This window comes from Podarcis liolepis, assembly GCF_965112155.1.
Source record: "Podarcis liolepis genome assembly, chromosome: 14".
Lineage (NCBI taxonomy): Eukaryota > Metazoa > Chordata > Lepidosauria > Squamata > Lacertidae > Podarcis > Podarcis liolepis.
The window spans coordinates 31,576,698-31,597,051 of record NC_139569.1 but is presented as its reverse complement, the minus strand read 5'-3'; the positions used below and the strand labels follow the sequence as shown (position 1 = coordinate 31,597,051).

General features: G+C 42.7%; 1 long non-coding RNA gene across 14 annotated transcripts in view; it reads left to right on the top strand.

The window, feature by feature from the left end:
* LOC310693323 overlaps positions 1-20,354 on the top strand; it is a 76,909-nt gene that overhangs the window by 26,016 nt on the left and 30,539 nt on the right. For 5 of the 14 annotated variants that reach the window (XR_014519063.1, XR_014519064.1, XR_014519066.1 and 2 more), the window contains one exon: positions 11,337-11,447. The exons of 6 other annotated variants lie outside the window; for them this stretch is intronic. This is a non-coding gene — a long non-coding RNA (uncharacterized lncRNA). Of the gene's footprint in view, positions 1-11,268; positions 11,448-17,771; positions 18,007-20,354 lie in introns of all 14 variants that reach the window. 3 more of the 14 variants (XR_014519070.1, XR_014519075.1, XR_014519073.1) reach the window with 2 other exon arrangements.

Genomic DNA, 20,354 nt, shown 5'->3' with positions numbered 1-20,354 from the left:
TGACATGCTGTTGACTAAATGTACCCATTGGCAATTTTGCGGCCACATTGTGCACCAGCATGAGCTTCCAAACCAGACCCAAGTGCAGTCTCACATAGAGGGCATTGCACTAATCCAACATCAAGGTTACCAACATATGAACTACAGTGGTTAGGCTCTCCCTGAGTCAAGCATTTCAACCCTCTCCCTGTAGCTTATACCTGCAAATTTTTTGGGGATGGACATTCTGCTTTGTTTCCAATCGGTTCATGTCCCATAGCTCCCTGCTGAAATCTTGCAACTTTCCCTACCACAAACATCCTTTCTCTGTTATTGTTGTTGCCCTGCTGTTGTGGTGCTACATAGCACAAGAGGGACCTTCAAGATGGCAATAATGTGGTAACATTGAGAGCACTGCAGAACAAGCAAGGAAGCGGTACGATATGCGGATGGTCTGGTATAAATCCACCACAAATGCATGGATTTATTTACTGTTCACTATTGTATCAATGACAAACCTAGACAGCATCTTAAAAAGTAGAGACATCACCTTGCCAACAAAGGTCCGTATAGTAAAAGCTATAGTTTTCCCAGTAGTGATGTATGGAAGTGAGAGCTGGACCATAAAGAAGGCTGCTCGCCGAAGAATTGATGCTTTTGAATTATGGTGCTGGAGGAGACTTTTGAGAGTCCCATGGACTGCAAGAAGATCAAACCTCTCCATTCTGAAGGAAATCAGCCCTGAGTGCTCACTGGAAGGACAGATCCTGAAGCTGAGGCTCCAATACTTTGGCCACCTCATGAGAAGAGAAGACTCCCTGGAAAAGACCCTGATGTTGGGAAAGATGGAGGGCACGAGGAGAAAGGGATGACAAAGGACGAGATGGTTGGACAATGTTCTTGAAGCTACCAGTATGAGTTTGACCAAACTGCGGGAGGCAGGGGAAGACAGAAGTGCCTGGCGTGCTCTGGTCCATGGGGTCATGAAGAGTCGGACACGACTAAACGACTAAACAACAACAACACATTGTATCAATAACATGTTGCAGAACACACCTGCAAAAAGACTCCAGTCTGAAGGGGTCGTCTGCCATGACATCTCTTTCAAAAAATAACTGTCTTTGCAAATTCTCCATCAACATCCACACACCGTTTCTGCCCATTTCAGAGAATAATAGGTACTAAAGAGAGCCTTATTGTATCAGAAGAACGATCCATTTGGTTCAATATTGTTGAGGCTTTGTGAACACTGTATCCAGAAAACGCATTCAAAGCACATTCTTTCCCTCAAAGAATTCTGGGCCCTGCACTTTACCCCTCACAGAGTTACAATGCCCACCAACCCTTAACAAAATACAGCGCCCAGAATTCTCTGAGGGAAACAATGTGTTTCAAAAGTGCCTTAAAATTATAGTGTGTACACAAGCTTGAGCATGGAAGCATAAATGGCCAATAGGCATTGATAGACCTCTCCAGTGCCATGAATTTATGTCGGCTCCTTCTTAAAGTTACCTAAGCCAGTAGTAGCCACGATCAAATCCCACAAGCTAATTGCATGTCGTGTGAAAAAGTACCTTCTTTTTCTCTGCCCTGAATCTACTGCCAGTTAATTTTGTCAGATGACCGCAAATTCTAGGGTAATGAGAGAGGGCAAATGAATTAATCTCTCTCTACAAATCCACAGTTGGTTTAAACTGCTGACAGTATAATACAGCATGATGGCTAAGATTTCATGGCCTCCTTTCTGATAATGCAGCACAGCTGGGCTAGGTAAACAAGTCTGAAAAGGCGCTACAGAAATAACTAGGCATTGAAGAGGGTGTGCTCATATACCAGCCTATTAAGTAATTTAGGCTGCAATTCTGTACTCAGTTGCCTGGGAGCAAGCCCCATTGAACAAAGTGGGACTTACTTGTGATGAAACATGTGGTAGATTGCACTGCACATCCAGTTAGACAGGTCCTTGTCTCGAGGAGCTTACAATCTATAAAGCTTAACAATAATGGAAGGGAGGGAAAGGTAACACAGAAAGACCTCTGTCTGGAAGTCTAGAAAGCTGCTACCCTGTCAGTTTAGAACACTGGCAGCCAATGTGGTTGTTGAACTCTAACTCCCATTAGCCCAGACACTGTGGCTTGTGGTCAGGAATAATGAAAACTGGAGACCCCTCAAATCTGAAGGGCACCAGCAGCCCACTGGCTACTCATGGTGTACAAAATGCCAAGCTAGATGGATCAGTCGTTTGAATTGGTATGTCAGTTTCGTACATTTGTGGACTGGATTTATCTAAGCCTCTTTTAAAGCTATCCTAGCTAGTGGATGGCTTCATATTGACTGAGAAAGATGGGATGCAAATGCTTTCAATAAACAAGCAAACAAATGAATAATGATTTGGGGGGGGGGGAGAGAGAGGAGGAGAAGCAACCGGTACCTTTCTGAGTTGGCTGTTCCTGGCCTAGATATCTGGCCTAGACATTAGGTGTTGAGATGGGAGAGCGTGTCAATTTCTGTTTATCTCAGTTTCTCCTTTTCCTTATTTGCAATTCTTTTAGGATAAGTCCTAATGAAAATAAGCCAGCATTTTAGTGTGAATTTTTCCTAATATTCAGAGACTTGTATGCAATTCCCTCTAATATATACATTTTTCAGTGTGATTTTCTGTGTTTTAATGCATGGTGTGTGCTACTTCCAGTAATATATACATTTTAATGCACCCTTTCTCATAGTATATGCATTTTTGCCCCTGTTATTTAGATAGTGAACTGCATCACATCATTTGAAGAGGTGTGAATTTAAAAGGAGGGCTGTGTTTTGGTTTGCATATTGTTTTGGGACATGCAGCTTAGGTATATTTACTTTTATGTGCAAACTGTACCCACATTTCTCCTCTCCCCTAGTTAGGTGCATCAAGCAGGTTAACATTTGACCCTAGATTTTACTGGCTTAAATGTACTCAGCTGTTCCCTTGTCTGCTATTCTCTATTTCTGAATAGCCCAACCAAACTATGATGCACATCTGCCAGGTTCTACAGCTAGATCATCACTGATTTTTTTTTTAAATTTTTTGGTAAGGGATTCAATTCTTAGAAAGGACAGTATGTTCCCTCAAAAGGGAAAAGTGATTTATTTCAAAAGCCAGGTTCTTTCAATAGGCCTTTGACAGTTAGGGCCGAGAAGTGTACCCAAAAAGTGGAATAATGCACCATTCAGAATTTTAATAGCCTTCAAGAAGCTAGTTCAGGGACAGCACCAGAGAATTACGAAGCATGGGACCTGATCCATAAAGTCCATTTGGCGAGCATGATGTGCCAATCTGTATTTATTACAACCACCCTCTGATGCGTCTACAACACAAATGGCCAGATTTATATGCTCTAATGGTCCCACAATAAGAAAAAAACATGTGGTCTTTATCTCCCCTTTCTGCCCAAAAGAATCCCTCCACATACTTTCTGGGCATTGCCTTGTCTGGGTTTAATCACAGGGGAGCAAAAACGAGCATTATTAAAAAATAAACATATTTTCAGAAGCAATCAAAGGGTTGGTAGATTGATTCAGCATGGAGACAGGACATAATGAGAAGCAGCAGGTTCTCTGTAGTGAGGCTACTGGGATACAAAGGCAGGCAGGCAAAGCCACCCATTTAAAACGTTACAGCAATTCTGCTCAGCAGTAGGTTGTTTGCTTGCTATCAGTTTCTGTTTAGCAGCGGGGGGGGGGGTGTACCTGGGTGGAATCTACACACATATAAAAATGCTGTGAAAATGCTTTTTAAAAAAAGTTTTGAAAAATAGATTGAATTTGCCATAGCTCACCATCACCATCTAGTGTCACATTTGTGTATTGCACTTTACAACACCCTTAAAACATTTTATTTGCAGTTGTGTAGCTGAGTCCTGGGTGTGGAGAACCTCAGGCTCTGGAGCAAAATTTGGTCCTCAAGGCTTCTCCATCGGGTCCTTAGGCCTTTTCTTAGGCCACATCTTCTCCCTAATCACACACACCATTGCCAGCCACACTTCTGCCTTGCACCCTCCTTGGGTGTTTGTGCTTGGCTGTGTTCTTAGACTCTGATGATGCCTCTTTACTTGTCTGAATGGAAAACAGAATGTGTGTAGAAACCAGCTTATTTTTTCCATGTCACAAAATGTATATATTCCGCTTGATTGTATCAAAACCTCAAAGCAGTTTTTAAAAAAAGAATAAAACAATAAAATTATCAGTAAAGAACAGTTAAGCACAACTATTTAAAACATTCAAAAATGATTAAAATCACCAGTAAGCTAAAAATCAGGTTTAAAAGATAAGTCAACATTCTACATGTCTGGATAGAGAAGGTGCCTTGCCTGATGTGAATAGGCAGGGAGTCCAAAGTATGGGTGATGTTACACTAAGATATCAGTTTCTTACAAGTACAGAATGTGTATTATGTTGCACTTATGAACAGTGCTAGTATCACAGATTGAAGTGATCGTGGGCACATATATCAGTTTTTTTAAAAAAACATTTTTTATTAAGTTTTCAATTTTTCCAATATTACAGCATAACAAATAACATAATTCACAGTTCCGAAATTTCCCCATTCCCCCCAGGCTTCCCTCAACCTCCCTCTCTGGTTTATTTCAAAATCATATCATTTCCTGCATATTCCGTTTTTCACCCATTTTTTTTGTACTTTTACTTGTAGATTATATGATTTTTTCTAACTGTAAATGATTATTCAAACTCTGCTAATGAGTCCAATTCTTTGCATTGATTGTCTACGTAGGCCAAAAATGGTTCCCATTCTTTCTTAAATGATTTTTTATCCTTATTTCAAAGTCTTTCAGTTAGTTTTGCCATTTCGGCATAATCCATAAGGTTTTTCTTGCCATTCTTCTTTGGCTGGCATTTTATCGTTTTCCCATCTTTGTCCAGTAGCATCCTTGCTGTGGTTGTAGCAAACGTGGGGGCATATATGTGATAAGGCGACCTTGAACTGAGATTACTGAGAAGGTAGGTCTCTGAACTTACTGTACACAGGTAATATCTACATTCATTGCTCTCCTCCTTTTTGCCTCTGGCTAAACCAACACTAGCATGTGGCCCAGAAGGAAATGTGGCACTCAGGTTGAAAAAGCCCCCTCACCCCTGCTTTAGCAAAACAATTCATTGTTTATATGCACACACAGCAGATGCAGAGAAGTTGTAGTGTGGTTTCACACATGCATTTAAAGCACATTTAGGTGTTATAGATCCAGCGTAGAGCAACACAGGAATGGAACTGCACGAAGTAGCCACACTCCCTGTTGTCATCTGCACACACAGTGGGGATGTCTACAGGCAGGGGCTCAACGCATATGAAAGCTTCTGTGCTCCCCAGAACCCCAAGCATGCTGGGTCCATACAAAGGCTTTCAGCAAATACATGCAACTTCAGGTTTTATGCTATACATGGATTTCTGGGGGCAGGGCTACTACTCAATGCACTTGGTGGCAAGGGCATGGCTGCTCAGCTCAGCCACCCTCTCCTCCAGTGGTGAATCTGAACAGGACTATATTTTACTCATTTTTAAAATACTTGAACACTGTATACTTGATGACTTCCAATTGAAAGGCAAAGTAGATAGGACCTGTGTATTTAAACTCAGAACTCTAGAGTAGCAACATTCACTTGATTGATCATTTTTTAAATTGACCATCTAAAAATGTGCAATCAGTGCAGATGATAACAATAACAATAACAATAACAATAACAATAACAATAACAATAACAATAACAATAACAATAACAATAACAATAACAATAACAATAACAATAACAATAACAATAACTTATTATTTATACCCCACCCATCTGGCTGGGTTTCCCCAGCCACTCTGGGTGGTTTCCAACAGAATATTTAAAATACGAGAAACATCAAATATCAAAAACTTCCCTAAACAGGGCTGCCTTCAGGTGTCTTCTAAAAGTCAGATAGTTGTTTATTTCCTTGACATCTGATGGGAGGGCGTTCCACAGGGTGGGTGCTGCTACCGAGAAGGCCCTCTGCCTGGTTCTCTGTAACCTCACTTCTCGCAATTAGGGAACCGCCAGAAGGCTCTCGGAGCCGGACCTCAGTGTCTGGGCTGAACGATGGGAGAAAGCTGCATGACATCAAGCAAGACCATTGATTTATCTCACTCGGTATCATATGCACTAACGGGCAGCAGTTGTCCAGGATTTCAAACAGGGGGCATCCCCAGTCCTAGGGATTGAACTTGGGACCTTCTGCATGAATCTATCACCAAGCTGTGACCCTTCCCCAAAAATCAGGATGCCGTTTTCCCTCTTTTTTATTTGAAAAAAATATTATTTCTTATACAGGTATTTCCAAAAATGTGTAGATGTCCAGCATGGTCTGCTAAGAAATATTCACACCCTTCATTTATACCCAGGAAGGAGATACATCTTCTAAAATGATGCCTGATGCTAGAAAACACAAGGCGGAGGTCATGTGAAAACAAACCAAGTGAGCGTTGTGCTTCCAAACAGCCCTTTTGACTCAGGCCCATATTAGTTGAATTAGCTGATCAGTGAATTGATTCATTGACTAAATTTTGCATGATCCATTGATTAAGATTGTTCAGCCAGGGGACTGCCTTACAGACTTTCTACCACGACACAGAACACAGGTGGGGGAACCTGTGGCTCAGGAGCTACAAATGGTCTTGACCTCATTTTATGTTGCCCCTAAATGCCTTCTGCAACTGGGGCCAGGATAGTTGGTTAATTCAGTTTATACCTCAGTTTGGAGCTTGTGTCGCTAAGCGCACTTTCATGTGTGAGACTTGAACTGACTTGTACGTATGCCGACTGGTTTGTCACACAGATGCAAGGCCCACATTGCCTGCATTTAGGGATAGGGGAGAAGTTGGATTTAGTTCTCATTTAAAGGCAAACTTATCTCATTTTTTCCTTTCCAAAACATTAAGCACAAGCTGAAAAAGAGCTAGCCTTCAGAAATCACAAATCTATGGCTGTTGCAATGGACTTCTCCAGCAAGGCAACATGTACAAAAATGCACACACTTGGTTAATGTATGCATGAAAATGCTTATATTATTAAAAATAACATATAAAAATTATATTAGGGAAAATGGCATACAAAAATGTGTTTATCAGGGGAAATCCACACTAAAATGCTGATGAATTTTCATGGGGACTTAAAATTCTTTTTTGCATGCTGATGTAGAAATGTGGAGAAGTGAAATTGAGACAGAAAAGAATGAGAAACTGAGAGAAACTGAAATTGACGGATTTGACGGTTCCTCCCTAGAATGCAACTTCAGCTTCATTTGCATCTTCTGTCCTCCAGCAAAACAAACACACCCCACAAGTGCTGCAAGAAAAGTTGTAAGACACATTAGTATCTCACATGAAAAGGGTCTACAGTCCTCCTTTGTGCTTGAAGAATGCACCTCTTTGTCAGGCAGAAACTGGGCACATGTTATTATTGTATTAAGCCAGCCTGATAAAAGCTATCATATAATCTACACCACCCACCTAGCAGGAAAACATGGAAAAATGCAGCAACATTTTAAAGAAACAATTATAATCATGCACACACTGTTGATAAGAAAGGAGACAAAGTTTGAATTTGGGAAGCAGGTACAGCTCACCTGGGAAAGATCAGAGTGCCCAGAGGTTTTAACTGGAGTCATAAATTGCCTTAACATACATCATTAGTCAATTCTGATGGGATACTGAAACATGAGATATATTTAATAGGCTGCAATCCTACATCTACTTACTTGGGGGTAGGAATGTCAGAGAATTCTGACAACAAACAGAAACGGGAACAGAAATGGCTGATGTTTGCTTATTTGTCCCATATCCAGAATGGAAATAAATCCAGTGAACATTATATTGTCGTTGCTTTCAGTCCACAAATGATACATGACATTCACAATGCATTTCCGTTGCATTGAAATAGTGGGGGTGGAATCACATAATGTAAGGTTACCAGATTTGTTTCAATGAATCCAGGGACACTTTTCAACTTCAGTAGGAATGATAGGATTTTGTCAGGGGACTGATTTGTAAATCCTGGGACTGTCCCCGGGAAACAGGGACGTCTGGTAACCTTACTAATGACAATATGATTTGCACAATTTACATGAATTACATCATTTTGCCACAGCTGACAGCAATAATGTAGTTTTGGGTGGAAGATGAACTGCAGTGGATCAGAAACAGTGCTGCATGTGAAAGATAACAGTGCCTCTTTACATCCCTACCTGGCCCACTGAAGTTGTTGAGACTTTCTTCTGAATAGACATGTATAGGATTTTGCTGTAAGGCAGTGATAGCCACCAATTTAGATGACTTTAAAAGAGGATTAGACAAATTTATGGAAGAGGTTATCATGGCTGCTAGCTGAGATGGTTATGCTCTGCCTCTATGGACAGAGGCAGTAATGCTTCTGAATACCAGTTGCTGGAAATCACAGGAGTGGAGAGGGTTCTTGTGCATGCCAGTTGTTTACAGTGGTACCTCGGGTTAAGTACTTAATTCGTTCCGGAGGTCCGTTCTTAACCTGAAACTGTTCTTAACCCGAGGTACCACTTTAGCTAATGGGGCCTCCTGCTGCTGCTGCGCCGCTGGAACACGATTTCTGTTCTCATCCTGAAGCAAAGTTCTTAACCCGAGGTACTATTTCTGGGTTAGCAGAGTCTGTAATCTGAAGTGTCTGTAACCTGAAGCATATGTAACCCGAGGTACCACTGTACAAGCATTTGGTTGGCTCTGTGAGAGCAGGATGCTGGACTAGATAGGTCATCGGCCTAATCCAGCAGCCTTTCCTTGCATTCTTACTTGCAACTCTAAAATTGACTCTGACCAGTTGACTGAAGATTTAAAAGTTGAAGCACTAGTACAAATCTTTCACCTAGTTTTAATTTAGGCCCATATACTGCAGGCATCTTTTCTTCCTTGGGGTGGAACACACCAGGTTGGGTGGGCGACATTCTGAATGGGGAAAAATACTCAGGAAGGTTGAAGAAGTCTCTTTCTCCCCACACAGAACTTCTCCTCCAGATTGCAACCTATTTATGCAGCTGCTTTAGGTTAAAATAAGGCATATATATGCATGCTTTTTTAACCTAAAGCAGCATAATTGAGTGTCATGAGTATCACACATACAGTGGTACCTCGCAAGACGAATGCCTCGCAAGACAAGAAACGCGCAAGACGAAAGAGTTTTCCGTTTTTTGAGTCGTTCCGCAAGACGAATTTCCCTATGGGCTTGCTTCGCAAGACGAAACGTCTTGCGAGTTCTTGCGAGTTTATTTCCTTTTTCTTAAAGCCGATAAGCCGTTAATAGCCGCTAAGCCGCTAAGAGCAGCTAAGCCGCTAATAGCCATGCTTCGCAAGACGAAAAAACTGCAAGACGAAGAGACTCGCAGAACGGATTAATTTCGTCTTGCAAGGCACCACTGTAGATTGGTTCTAAGGACCGTTTAGCAAATTATGGGGAGCAAACCTGCATTTGCTATTGAGGGGTAAACTAGATTCAGGCTTTGGAGATTCAGGATCAGGTTTCACATCTCTAAACTGGATTGGGACCACCATGCTGCAGGAAGGGTTAAACCGCCTCCCTTCCATTTTCTCCAGTGTATTCTATTACTTGACTCACCTGACTCAGGCTGTAATGAGTCTTATTGGGGAGAAACATATGGGTTTATAGATGTGTTCCCTAACAGGACAAAGTAGCAGGTTTGTGGGGTGTGCTATATCAAAGGGCGATTTGCACTGAGTTAACCCTTTCATTGGGTTAACCATTGCTTTGCAAGTGCCTATTCAGTCCCAATCTAATTTGCTCTTTGCTCAACTGCTTCTAAAGGGAATTTAAAGAGATGGGATATATAATAATGGTTCTCCATGATCATCTAGATTGGCACTGTACCAGTGAAGTCTGGGTTTCTGACAAGCATATCTATATGAAACGGGTGTTAGTCACATCTAAATGCCGCATTTTAAGGAACCACATTTAAAATAATCTTAAATGTACACCTTAAATGTGCAATAAGTGAAGAAGCCCTAAATTAAGCGTGAACAATGTCAGATATACATACTGGATATCAAACACTAGTGAGTTTTACACACACACACACACACACACACACACACACACACAAGCCCATGTTGCAATTTTCTGATCTGTTCCACCCATCCACAGCCAGGCTCCCAAGTGAATAAAAGATTTCTTCAAAATCAACACTACATGGGAGCCACAAGAACAAGTTTTCCTTTGTTGTGAATGCTATAGCATTATTTGCTGTAGGTTTTTTTTAAAAAAAAATATACATTCTAAATTAGGTCTGTGAAGGCATGCTTCATCTTTAATTCATCACTCTCAGCTGAAAGAGATTAGCAATGTCTAGCACGCACCCCCTAGTTTGGTGCTGACCTCATCAAGTATGGCCTGAAATTAATTAGCCTCATTCATTCCAAATGGGGAGAAAAAGGATAATGGAGCAGTATTTTTAAAGATGACCACCACAAATTGCACAGAGTGTGTTTAAAAGTATAACACCCCCTTCTCAAACACATACATTGTTTCAAAACCATCTAAGCTAACAAACTTACTACCTCTTGCAATGCTATGCTAAAATTAGCAAGAGATCAAGATAGGAGGGCCTGGTTATATTTAGGAAGTTCGTTTACTTGTAACAAATAAGCTGAGAATCAGAGTACCTGGAATAAATGAACCAGATGTGGTTCTGTTTTGGCTGGACTAAGCACATTGGTGTATGTACTGTAGGTAGATGAATGTGTATAGAGCTACATGAGGCACCCCCCAGATGTAGTTGGACTGCAACTCTCATAATCCCCAAGTCAGACAATTGGTCCATCTAGCTCCAGTACTGTCTACACGGACTGGCAGGGGCTCTCCAGGGTTTCAGGCAAGAGACACTCCCAGCCCTACTGGGAGATGCCAGGGGTTGAACCTTGGACCTTCTGCATGCAAAGCAGATATTCTGCCAGTGAAATAGGGTCCGTTGTCCACCTATTGCATCTTTGGAAATTCCTCTACATTCTCACAGGAAATGGTTTTCATGACATGAAACAGCAATTCTAACTTGCAAAGGGCGAAGGGACTGTGTAGGAATTAGCCAGGGATATTGAACAATTGCAAGCATTATCATATGAAGGTGTTATTGAATACTCCTGGGTCTCCCCCCCCCCCTTTTGGTAAAAGGATGTATAAAGCCCTCATATTTCTCTCTCTCTCTCTCTCTCTCTCTCTCTCTCTCTCTCTCTGCTGTAGCAAAGCCGTAGAAAATTATCAGCAAGAAATGAAAGCTGTCTCTTCCATCTTTGGTTTAATTAACACAGGTATTCCAATTGAACTCCATTTATCAAGCGATCATGGATTAAACAGTAACTCAGGGCTGACAATGAAAATGTTACCAGGAGTGCGGTGAAGAATAGATTGAAGAAAACCAAGTGAGTGACTTTGCCATTGTGGGCAAGAACGAGCTTGTGTAAATATTAGCTAGGAAACATGGTTCTTTTATTCAGATGGAGGGATTGTTTTGTTTTTGCAGCCCGGAAAAGTTGGTTTGCCAGTCGATGCATCTATTCATTAACACTATGAATTGTGACTGGTTTTGTTTTTTTAAACCCACCAATCTTTTTAATATACCAGTTTCTCAGCTAAAACCCATAGACTTTTTAGTGGAGTTCCTGAATAGGAAGAGGCAGCAATGCTTTGGAGGCATAGAGGGGAGAAGATTGCTCTTGTGCTCAGCTCCCGGCTTGTGAGTTTCCTACAGGCTTCTGGTTGGCTACTATGACAACAGGTTGTTGGGCTGGGCTCAAAGTCTAGTATAATGGCACAGCCTGAATTGACTGCTTTGTGACTGAATTCCACCCAAATATATTGACAGCCTGGAAGCATCCTTCATCCTTTTGGGTTCTTCCCTGTCCCTAAAGGCATTTTGCACACCCACACATTTTGAGGTGTGGTGTAGTGGTTAAGAGCGAGACTCGTAATCTGGGGAACCGGGTTCGCGTCTCCGCTCCTCCACATGCAGCTGCTGGGTGACCTTGGGCTAGTCACACTTCTCTGAAGTCTCTCAGCCCCACTCACCTCACAGAGTGTTTCTTGTGGGGGAGGAAGGGAAAGGAGAATGTTAGCCGCTTTGAGACTCCTTCGGATAGTGATAAAGCGGGATATAAAATCCAAACTCTTCTTCTTCTCTTCTTCTCCTCAGCCTGTTGTTACCTCCCTCTTACAACAGGGATATTATAAGGCATCGTTTTCCTTCCACCTGGTATATGTCACATGTAGCGGTGTTTCCATTCTGCTGCATTTCGTTTTCCACTAAAAACAATGTTATTTTTCTTGTTGGCAAAATCCAGCCATAGGAACTAGTGAGATGAATAGCATATGTTTCAGCATAAACTGAACTGTAGCAGAATGGAAAAGGCTCTTGTGACAAACACAGGATGGGACAGAAATCATTGCCTCCTTACATCCCTTCTGGGCTTTAGGGAAGGCCTAAGCAGGCCATGTGTGGCCTGCAGACTGCTCACCTATGAGCTAGACAAAGGAGTAAATAATGAGTAAAGGCATTTCAACAACAACAACGTCATAATTAGTGGAAGGAATAAGACCAAACAGCATGTTGATGTTGATTGTCCCTCAGTTTACTGGGGTATCCCCTAAGCACACATTGCAGTAAAATAAACACCTGCCAGCCATATAGAGAAGCAAACCAAGCCTTTCCCTTTCTTCCTTCCAGTCGTCTTTAAAATATATATATATATATAAAGGAAACGGAATCTATAATTGTAGATGCTTATCTGCAACAGCTGTCTCTGAAGGAAAACACTAGAAAAATGGCTGCTGGGATGATGTTGCCGGTGCAGTAGGACACTTAAGGGCCAAAAATGTGCTCCTGATAATTAAAAAAAAAAAAAAAAGTAGTGACATAACATACTCCCCCCTCTGCCCAAATGCATTCCCTGCTCTGAATTACCTGAGCTCACTCATATCTCCTTCAGGAGGCATATCTGCTGAGCACAACAGCCTTAGGAGGGCACCTAGCCATGGAGTTATAATTAGTGAGGCTTGTTCATAATGGCTTCAGAGGGTAGGAGAGCAGTGGTGCAGACTAGGCCTGGGGGCTCTTTCTTTCTTTCTTTCTTTCTTTCTTTCTTTCTTTCTTTCTTTCTTTCTTTCTTTCTTTCTTTCTTTCTTTCTCATTCATTGCCTTGCTGGGGAGGGGGGGGAGACATTGTGTATAGGAGCTTTGTGACATGTGATGCTACTACCTCTCACACCAGTCAAATTGGAGTAGGAGGGTTTGAAAGGAACATAAGAGAGAGAGAGAGAAAAAAAGAATACCTTGGATCACTGACCATTTACCAAATGATAGGGGTGGGGAACAGAAACGCAGATTCATACATGATGGAGGCCAGAGCTGGGGAAGCTTTTCAGTCTGAGGGCCATACTGCTTTCTGAGCAACCTTCCAGGGGCCACACATGCCAGTGTTTGGTGGGGCTAGAGGCAAAGGGAGGCAGAGCAATTAATGCAAAATTTGCACAGTAGGTTAGTTTTGACTCCCTTCTGTATCCTCCATCCAGGAAGCACAAAGCATTTACTCCAATTCAAGGACACATTCCAGAAGCAGGGCCAGTAGGAGGTGTGGTCTAGGAGAGTGCTGAGGGCCCAGTAGAGAGGCTTGTTGAAATATGCTGCACCAGAGCATTGTGGGAAATTTAAACTGGTGACTTGCCTTTGCCAACTGTGGCTCTGTCACACGTGACCTACTGGTACTGGAAGGAGTCAACTAGAGGGCATGTTGTTTAGGGCCCTCTCAAGCCTTGAAGGGTTGGGTTCAGGATGGCCCTGTCTCCTACTTTACAGAGGACAGACCTCTGTTTGAAGGAGTCCTCTATTTAAAGGGCTGTCTGGTCTAGATCTAGCTTAAAGCATACCTTCCAACATTTCTCCAATGAAAATAGGGATTTCCCATTCCATAATGATAATTTTACTATTTATACCCCACACATCTCATTGGGTTTCCCCAGCACTCTGGGCAGCTTCCAACATATATAAAAACATAATAAAACGTTAAACATTGAAAAAACCCTTCCCTATACAGGATTGCCTTCAGACAGTTCAGGGGTTGGATAACTCCATACCCTCCAACATTTCTCCAATGAAAATAGGGACATCCTAAGGAAAAGCGGGACATTCTAGGATCCAGTCAGAAAATGGGAGAGTTTCTCTAAATCAGGGACATCCCTGGAAAACAGGGACACTTGGAGGGTTTGGCTTAAAGGCAAAGAGCTATAAGAAGGGAGGGCAGACATCGCTCCCCATCAACAGAAAGCTTCAGGCCCTCAAACCTGAACAAGTGCACCAATCATGTTGCTGCAGTATTCCCCACTAGGGTGAGATACGCTGCAGCTTTCAGTAGATAGCAATTATTTCTATTTTTGCATCTATTACTATACATATGCAAATTGTATGCAAATATGTGTGCTTTATTCAGTCCTCTCTTTTTTGGGGGGGAGGGGCATTGCATTTCCTCTTCTTATGGCAACCCATAGTGGTCCCTCTAGTTGCCCTACAAGGCTTGAGTGGAGTGTGGAAGAGGAGAGAGGGAAGGAGAATCTAGGGGACTTCCAGGAGAACAGTGGTGGGGACAACTTGGTCTCTGTGAGACCATGCCCATAACTTGGACCTTCTCATATCAGGAACATTCAAATTGTTTTTTCCCCCCTTTAAAATTTTGTTTGTAATTAAAAAAAGAATTACGTTGATGCATGTGTTTTACTCGATGCTGTGAGCTGCCTTGGGACCTGCCCTTGTGAGAAAGGTGGGATCTAAAATAAGTATATAATATTCTGCATGCAAAGCACCTGCTCTTCCACTGAGATACAGCCTTTGATTCATGGAGGAGAGGCTACAAAATAAGCTACAGAGAGGCTATCTTCAGGTTCAGAGGCCTCTGAATGCCATTTGCTAGGGAGCAACAATAGAAAGGGATTCAGTGATAGAGCACCTGATTTGGCCCCACGTTCAACCTCCTGCACATCCCAGGTAGGCCTGGGAAAGGTGCCCTGCCTGAATGAATCCCTGGAGAGCTCTTGCTAGTCAGTGTGGACAATACTGACCTAGATAGATCAATGGTCTGATTCAGTATAACGCAACTTCTTATGTTCCAATGATTCGAAGCAGAATATGGCTGGCCCCAGTGGAAAAGAAGATACAGTGGTACCTCGGGTTAAGTACTTAATTCGTTCCAGAGGTCCGTTCTTAACCTGAAACTGTTCTTAACCTGAAGCACCACTTTAGCTAATATGGCCTCCTGCTGCTGCTGCTCTGCTGGTGCACAATTTCTGTTCTCATCCTGAAGCAAAGTTCTTACCTGAGGTACTATTTCTGGGTTAGCGGAGTCTGTAACCTGAAGCATCTGTAACCTGAAGCATATGTAACCCGAGGTACCACTGTACTGGATTAGATTGACTTCACAAAGTTCAAGAGGGAAAACACAAGGGTCAAACTATTTGAGTGAATCTTCAGAATTTTTCTTTTTTGGGCGGAGAGTGGACAGGGAGTGGCAGGAAAGAGAGAACATTCCCATAAACATTGTTTTCCTTGGAAACCGTGCAGTTTGATATGAAATCCAAACCTGATAAAATCCCAGTCAATATTAGCAATGCTAATGACATGTCCCCTCATTCCTATTTTCAAATGTTGGATTTCATCTATACATAGTTAAAAGCTAGTAGCCAAACAAAGAAAAAGTGGGGGTTGGGTGGGTGGGTAAGCACTGGGGAATCGAAGCCCATTTGAAAGAGAGAGAGACAGACACACAGACAGAGAGAGAGAGGAGAGAGAGAGAGAAGGGTGGGGGAAAATCTACATTTTAATGAAAATATTTTCAAGCCATTTCAAATAAGAGTCCAAGAGAAATAATTACAAAAGTTTGGAAAGAAAGAGCATTAGCTTTGATAGCTTTCTCCTCTGTGAAGCAATTAAAACGAGCCATTTTTCAAATACTAAGCAGAAAATTACTAATGGACGGACTCAGAAAAGCTTTCATTTCAATCTCATGTCCTTTATTCTTCTAAAAAAAGAAAGAGGGGGGAATAAGGTGGTTTTCAGATAGATTACTACATAAAGGAGTCACTCGCTCGATGTCATAAAAACTATGGCAGCGTAGAATGACGGAGATTAACATCCAGATTTAAATCACGCAACAGTCCAGTTAATAGCGACATCTAATTAAAGAATGCATTATAAGTCTGTAATGTTGATTTGATGGAGAAAACCTCAACTTTGGAGTTTTCCATCGTAATGTACTGTTCATATAGCAGCAGATGTCCAAGTAAGACGATTCAGTTCCTCATTCCTACCACAATTATCAGTTTCTTGGGCTACCTTTAGTAAAAAAAGGAAGGACCTTCTACTGAGTCAGACCCAGGGACAATCCAGGCAAAGCCTTGGTTCTAAAACCAGCGTCTTGGATCTCTTTGGTCACAATGGCTGCTGTGCTATTTGGCTAATTCTGCCCAAGGCCTTGAGAAGCAGGGAATGGTTATTTAGTCTTTGCTCCCTGAGACCTTGGAGACATCCAAAATACAGCCTGATAATCTCCTGGATCAGTTTGGATGGATAGATAACAGGCGTAGCATACCCCTCAACTGTCCTGCTTTGAATGGGACATCCCAGAATTACAGGAGACATTCCAGCTTCTGACTAGATCCTGGGATGTCCTGTTTTGACTCCTGTGAGAGCTCAGCCTTGAAAGATGCACATTTTGTGGTGTTGTGCTCTTGCACAAGTCATGTGACATGCATGGGAGCACGACCTCGAAGGATAAGCATCCCAGTTTTCCTCTTCTGCGAGTTGGAGAATATGGTGTGGTGATACCTTACAACTGTTGGGGTTTGGTTTGCTCCAGGTGTTCATAGCAGCTCCTGAATCTGTTGGGAAAGTGCTGATCTGGGTCTTGGGTCAGGCTGAATACTTAAAAAGGCTGGCTGAACTAAGGTCCATTTTATTTATTTATTTTGTCAGTAATGATGACATCACAGAACGCTGCATCCATCATATTGGCTTCACTTTGCTGAAGCTAAGGTTACTTTGGGTCTCAAGTCTCCATGGATGGGAGACTACCAATGGACCTCTCCCATGTATACCACTTTGAGGTCATAGGATCATAGAACTGTAGAGGTCTGATGAATAAAAATGGGATAGGAACAGAGGATCACACAAAATTGCTTTATAATAAGTTAGAACATTGTTCCATCAGCAATACCGACTGATAGCAGCTCTCCAGGGTTTCAGGCACAGGGACTCTCCCAGCTCTACCTGAGGATGCTGGGGATTAAACCTGGGACCTTCTGTATGCTATGGTCCTTGTTGCAGTAGAAAGCGGCCTTCTACTGTGTGAGACCATTGGCTGATCTAGAATAGTATAGAGGAAAAGCCACCTATTAGGCATGATGTTCAAATCACTGAATCAAAGCATGCCACTTTGCATACTACTGAATACTGGGGATTGGAGAAAGGCAAAGAGGGATGTCGTTGGACCACAACTCCAATCAGATTCAGCCAGCCTGGCCAGTGGTCAAGGAGGGTGGGTGCTTTCTTTCAGCATCATATGGAGGGTAGCCCCCTTGGTCACCCTTGTACTAAGTAGTATCTGACTGGTCATTGTCAGAATCAGAAGGCTGTTCTGGATTGACTTTGCAGCAAGAATGTTTTGTGTTCTTATTGAAACAGAGCTTCTTCTTTTCTCATTAAGAACTATTTGGTCAGCTATTTAAACTGCTCTGAATCAGAGTCTTCTTGTTCCTGGGCTGGTTCCCATACTCCTTTGAGTGCCACCTGACTGAAAAGCATATGGAATAAGGCATGATAACTCAGTTCTATTCCTGACCCAGTGGCACCTCCTCAAATACAGTGACTGCTTGCAGATTCCATCCACGTCTTTTCTTCATGAGGACTAGATCATTGTCTTTGCTTTTGAAGGAAAGCAGGTAATTCTACACCTTTACACTTTTGTGTGTGTGTAGAAAGGTATCATACACAACAGCAATCTGGGATTTGTAATTTCATTATTGATCTACCAAATCCCAGGGAGTGTGCTGCCAAAATCTAGGAAGTCTGAAACCTCCAAATAACACCAATGACCTTAGGAGGAACATGCCAGGAAGGCATTTTAGCATTGGCTAGAAGAGCATATTAAAATACAAGGCATTCGCTGTAGTAAAAACAGGGTACCTCATTCCAGCTGTCTATATATATTCCTTTCCAGCACTAAATCTGTCCAGGGACCTTTCAGAAATACTGCATTAAGCCTCATGCCTTCGCTTAGTGAATAGAAATGTGAAAAGGATGGAGATAAAAATCAGAGGGACACACAATAGCGAATGTTCTATGATTTAATCACCATTACAGCTTAAAACAGCACAGTCGACATTCACCCTTGGTAAGTCAGGGATAAATCTCTGTCTATGGCTGCCTGGAAGAGTGACGGCATGGTAACACCAGGTCCGTTGACAAAGCAGACCCCCAGAGGCGGTGCAAGGAAAGAGTTGAAGGGCACTGGAAGCTGCCTGTTTCAAGAACTGCTGTTTACTAGCAGAGAGCCCAGTCACTGCAGTGGCTGCTGTACTGGCCTGGTGTATCTGGCCAGAATCTTTGGCCAATTGCATCAGAATATCCTGGCTCCATCGCCCACATGCAGTTGCCACAGATGCACACACAGAGGCACCTATCTTCCTGTTGAGCAGAGGGTGTACAATATACATCTCCATCATAGTGCTGGGCCAGACAGAGAGGTTTCTCTGGCCAGTGCAGCCTGTGCAACAGGCATCAAAAGTGCTTTGTCCCAGCTTGGCTATGTATGCTAGTTGTTGAATGTTTGCTCTATCCCATTGACTGTCCTGCCCCTGGATCATCAAGTCAAAGGTTGGAAGGGCACAGAGGAAGACTTGGTGGGCTGCTTAGGTCTGTAGTCTGGAAGTTCCCTGGCCCTGGTCTACCCTGACTGGTAGATGCTCCTCAGTGTTTTAGACAGGGGTCTTCCCATCCCTACATGGAGATGTCAGGTATTGAACCTGGAACTTTCTGTATGCAAAGCACACGCTCTATAGACTGTTGGTTCATAGTTCACAATTGCTCATTGTTCACATAGCTCTATCAGCACGTAGTGATTTATATAGCGACATAGGTAAAGGTAAAGGGACTCCTGACCATTAGGTCCACTCGTGACCGACTCTGGGGTTGCGGCGCTCATCTCGCTTTACTGGCTGAGGGAGCCGGTGTACAGCTTCTGGGTCAAGTGGCCAGCATGACTAAGCCACTTCTGGTGAACCAGAACAGTGCACGGAAACGCCGCGGGAAACCTATTTATCTACTTGCACTTTGACATGCTTTCAAGCTGCTAGGTTGGCAGGAGCAGGGACTGAGCAATGGGAGCTCACCCCGTCGCAGGGATTCGAACTGCCGATCTTCTGATCAGCAAGCCCTAGGCACTGTGGTTTAACCCACAGCACCACCCACGTCCCTTATATATAGCGACCTATGCAACAACAAAAAGGCTTAAATTTTGGCAGTTGCAAGGGGAAGAGGAAAGAAGGAAGGAAAAAAAGGGAGAGGCTTTAAAAGAGGATTAGACAAATTCATGGAGAATAAGGCTTTCCATGGATATTAGGCACATTGGCTATGCTCTACCTCCATTGGTGAAGGCAGTATGCCTCTGTACACCAGTTTCTGGAAATTGCAGGAGGGGAGAATCCTGTTGCTCTCAGGTCCTGCTTCTGGTCTTTCAGTATGCACTTGCTTGGCCCTTGTGAGAATAGGATGTTGGATTAAATGAGCCTTCAGTGTGATCTGGCAGCAAAGGTCTTCTTATGTACTGCAACTGGGGATGGAGTATGCATTTAAAGCTGAATGCACACAATTCACATGTATGAACTGAAACACAGCTATCTTTTGAAATCTGCACAGCTCTGAATTTTGCAATGCAGTTCTCCTGCCAAGTCATGGGCACAATAATGCATATACAGCGGTACCTTGGTACCCGAACAGCTTGGCTCCCGAACAAATCGGCTCCTGAACAAAACACCGCAAACCTGGAAGTAAGTGTTCCGGTTTGCGAACGTTTTTCGGAAGCTGGACATCTGACACGGCTTCCCCTTGAGTGCAGAAAGCTCCTGCAGCCAATCAGAAGCTGTGCCTTGGTTTTCGAATGGTTTTGGGAGTCAAATGGACTCCCGGTACGGATTAAGTTCGAGAACCAAGGTATCACCATATTAAGGTAAGGAGTACCTATATTAGTGAATATAACATATAAAAATGCATTCTGTTAGGGGAAATAAAA